This window comes from Eptesicus fuscus, chromosome 8, assembly GCF_027574615.1.
Source record: "Eptesicus fuscus isolate TK198812 chromosome 8, DD_ASM_mEF_20220401, whole genome shotgun sequence".
NCBI classification, from domain to species: domain Eukaryota; kingdom Metazoa; phylum Chordata; class Mammalia; order Chiroptera; family Vespertilionidae; genus Eptesicus; species Eptesicus fuscus.
Genome location: NC_072480.1, coordinates 67,673,924 through 67,678,378, shown reverse-complemented (window position 1 = coordinate 67,678,378; position 4,455 = coordinate 67,673,924). Strand labels below are relative to the sequence as shown.

At 43.7% G+C, this 4,455-nt stretch overlaps 1 pseudogene; it reads left to right on the top strand.

Moving 5' to 3' along the window:
- The first annotated feature begins 1,758 nt into the window (after window positions 1-1,758).
- On the top strand, window positions 1,759-3,749 carry LOC103288244 (nucleolin-like; annotated as a pseudogene).
- Window positions 3,750-4,455: the final 706 nt, after the last annotated feature.

The window sequence follows — 4,455 nt, the reverse complement described above, 5'->3', positions numbered from 1 at the left end:
TATAAAACAAAAACATGATATAAAAACAACAAAAACATTAAATAAAAACAACAGTGATAAAAACAATGACTGATAAATTGATTAAATTTATTCTAATATCTCCCTGTATATGACATTAAGAGTAAAAACACTTTCAGAGTGCTTGACTAATTTCCCTTGTGACAAAGTATTTACAACTTTAACTTTAATGTTATGTGCTCTTTGAACTCGAGAGAAAGCAACATATAACTGACCATGTCTGAAAACGGGATCAGGTAGGAATATTCCTACTCTGTCTAGAGTTTGTCCTTGTGATTTATTAATAATCATCGTAAATGCTGGCATCATGGGAAACTGTCTTCGAATTGATTTAAATGGGAGGTCAGTGTCAGACAGGGACAAATCAATTCTTGGAATCAGAACAACCTCTCCTTCCTCAGATCCTGTTAATACTTCAGCTTTGAGAAACACACATGTGCAATTGGTGCCATCAAGAGTTTTATATGTATCACGCATGCTCGAGTCAACATTTATTTTTAAATTACCAGTGCACATCATATGTAATGATTGTCAGTCGAATGGTTGGATGGGTGGATGGTCGGTCACTTAGCCTTTTATATATATAGACTAGAGGCCCAGTGCACAAAATTCGTGTATGGGGGGGTGTCCCTCAGCCCAGCCTGCACCCTCTCCAATCTGGGACCCCTTGAGGGACCACTGGCTCCTAACCGCTCGCCTGCCTGCCTGATTGCCCCTAACCACTTCTTCCTGCCAGCCTGATCGCCCCTTACCCTCTCCCCTGCTGGCCTGATTGATGCCTAACTGCTCCCCTGCTGCCCTGATCACTCCCAACTGCCCTCCCCTGCCGGCCCAATTTCCCCAACTGCCCTCACCTGCTGGCCCGATTGCCCCCAACTGTCCTCCCCTGCCAGCCTGATGGCCCCCAACTGCCCTCCCCTGCCAGCCTGATCTCACCCCCAACTGCCCTCCCCTTTAGGCCTGGTCGCACCCAACTTGCCCTCCCCTGCAGGCCTGGTCACACCCAACTGCCCTCCCCTGCAGACCTGGTCACACCCAACTTCCCTCCCCTGCCAGCCTGATTGCCCACCACTGCCCTCCTCTGCCAGCCATCTTGTGGTGACTATCTTGTGGTGGCCATCTTGTGGCAGCCATATTGTGATGGCCATCTTGTGGCAGCCATCTTGTGACGACATCACGCAGGGTCACGCGATGCCACCTAGCCTTTTATTATATAGGATACTGCCTAGCTCTTATTATATTTATTTCAACAAGCACCTTTGTCTTTGGGAATTTGAGAACAACCTTTCCCCGAGTCTAATCTTCAGTTCCTCCTAGAGCCAGAACTTCTGTATGAAGGCAGAATTCCTGGTCAAGGTGAGAAATAAATCTTTTGGAAGTAATAGTCTGAAATGACATAATCCAATCCACCTATCCTTTTTCAAATAGTCCTCCTGAACCACCATTTAAATTCCATCATTGTCCTGTTTCATACATCGGTAGCAGCTCATTGTGAATACCTTCTTATTGAATCTTATCATTGTCGTTGACTGTGATTTTTTTTTAATAACACCTGGTAAACTTCATTTTTGTCATTCAAATACATTTTCAAAAATATTAAGAGTCTCGAGCTCTAGTTGGTAGCAAAACATACATGCTCCAGTTCTTCAGTACCAGAGGCCGCCATGGAAGTCATTTGATTCCTCTGGGGACATCTGCGCCACTTACCCACCTCACACTCCACCGTCATAAGCCACAGTCATGGTGAAGCTCACAAAGGCTGGTAAAAATCAAGGTGACCCCAAGAAAATGGCTCCTCCTCGAAAGGAGGTAGAAGAAGATAGTGAAGATGAGGAAATCTCAGATGAAAAAGATGAAAGCAGTGAGAAGAGGTTATCATTCCTAGGGAAAAAGGCATGAAGGCTACCACAACTCCAGGAAAGAACGTGATGGTTTCCCCAACAAAAAAGATTGCAGTTGCCACACCAGGCAAGAAAGCAGTTGTCACCCCTGACAAAAAGGTAGTGGCTATGCCAACCCTGGCAAAAAGGCAGCAGTTACACCAGCCAAAGCATTAGCCACACCTGGCAAGAAGGGAGGCACACCAGGCAAAGCATTGGTAGCAACCCATGGTAAGAAGGGAGCAGTCACCCCAGTCAAGGGAGCAAAGAATGCCAAGAAAGTAGATAGTGATGAGGAAGATGATGATGACAGTGAAGAGGAGGATGATGGGAAGGATGAGGATGAAGATGAGGATGATGGGAAGGATGAAGAAGAAGATGACTCTGAAGAACCTATGGAGATTGCACCAGCCACAGGCAAGAAAGCTCCCATAAAGTCTGTTTCTGTGAAGGTCAAGAGCACAGCTGAGGATGAGGATGAAAAGGAGGAGGATAAAGAGGAGGACGATGAAGATGATGAAGAGGATGATGATGAGGAAGAGGAGGAGGAGGAAGAGCCTGTCAAAGAAGCACCTGGAAAACAAAAGAAGGAAATGGCCAAACAGAAAGCTGCTCCTGAGGCCAAGAAACAGAAGCCACAGAGCCAACGATGGCTTTCAATCTCTTTGTTGGAAACTTGAACTTCAGCAAGTCTGCTCCTGAATTAAAAATGGGTATCAGTGATGTTTTTGCTAAAAATGAGCTTGCTGTTGTGGATGTCAGAATTGGTGTGTCCAGGAAGTTTGGCTATGTGGATTTTGAATCTGCTGAGGACTTGAAAAAAGCCTTAGAGCTCACTGGTTTAAAAGTCTTTGGCAATGAAATTAAACAAGAAAAACCAAAGGGAAAAGACAGTAAAAAAGATGGAGATGCAAGAACACTTTTGGCAAAAATCTGCCTTATAAAGTTACTCAGGACGAATTAAAAGAAGTGTTTGAAGATGCTATGGAGATCAGATTAGTCAGCAAGAATCGAAAGAGTAAAGGGATTGCTTATATTGAATTTAAGACAGAAGCTGATACAGAGAAAACCTTGGAAGAAAAGCAGGGAACAGAAACAGATGGGTGATCTATTTATCTGTACTATACTGGAGAGAAAGGTCAAAATCAAGACCATTGAGGTGGAAAGAGCAGCACTTGGAGTGGTGAATCAAAAACTCTGGTTTTAAGCAACCTTTCCTACAGTGCAACAGAAGAAACTCTTCAGGAAGTATTTGAGAAGGCAACTTTTATCAAAGTGCCCCAGAGCCAAAATGGCACATCCAAAGACCTGTAATAAAAGAGAAATTGAGGGCAAAGCAATCAGGCTGGGATTGCAAGGACCCAGAGGATCGCCTAATGCAAGAAGCCAGCCATCCAAAACTCTGTTTGGCAAAGGTCTGTCTGAGGAGACTACAGAAGAGACATTGAAGGAGTCATTTGAAGGCTCTGTCCGGGGAAGGATAGTCACTGACCGGGAGACGGGCTCTTCCAAAGGGTTTGGTTTTGTAGACTTCAATGGTGAGGAAGATGCCAAAGCTGCCAAGGAGGCCATGGAAGATGGTGAAATTGATGGAAACAAAGTTACTTTGGACTGGGCCAAGCCTAAGGGTGAAGGTGGCTTCGGGGGACGTGGTGGAGGCAGAAGTGGCTTTGGAGGCAGAGGTGGTGGCAGAAGAGGCCAAGGTGGATTTGGTGGCAAAGGCCAGGGAGGCTTTGGAGGTCGAGGAGGCTTCAAGGAAGCAGCGGAGGAGGAGGAGATCATAAGCCACAAGGAAAGAAGACGAAGTTTGAATAGTTTCTTCTATCCCTGTCTTTCCCTCTTCCATTTGAAAAAGAAAAGACTAGTATTTTTACTCTGTTACCTGATCAATGACAGAGCCTTTTAAGAACATTCCAAGACAGTATACAGTCCTGTGGTCTACTTGGAAATCCATTTAGATAACATTTCAAAGGAGATACCCTGTTGGTTTTGACTGGATATTCATAAACACTTTTTAAAGAAATGAGTGATAAAGCTAACCCTTATCTGTAAGTTTTGAATTTATATTGTTTCTTCCCATGTACAAAAACATTTTTTTCCTACAAATTGTTTTTATGTGTGTGTGTGTGTGTTGGGGTATAAAGGAAAGCAGAATGTTTCATCATAATTTTGCTTCAGCAGCTATGGAACAAATTAAAAGTCCTAAACTCTGGAGCCAGAAAAAAAAAAATTAGAAAACTAAACAAAGAGGCTCTACAAAACAAATGCAAATGAAAGGCAAATAACAATGAATCATTTCTAACACAGAATTGATTTTGAGAAAACAATATAACTTGCAACCATAGTTTTCAATCTACAAAGTATAATGCTACAAATCTATCTAGATAAAAGCTACCAGAGCAACAGAAAAGAAAGGGGCACATTCAAATTTTGTTTTTAATTATAAAAAAATAGAGGCCCGGTGCATGAAATTCATGCACAGGGGAGGGGGAAGGGCCCCTCAGCCCGGCCTGCACCCTCTCGCAATCCGGGACCACTGGCTCCTAACCACTCACCT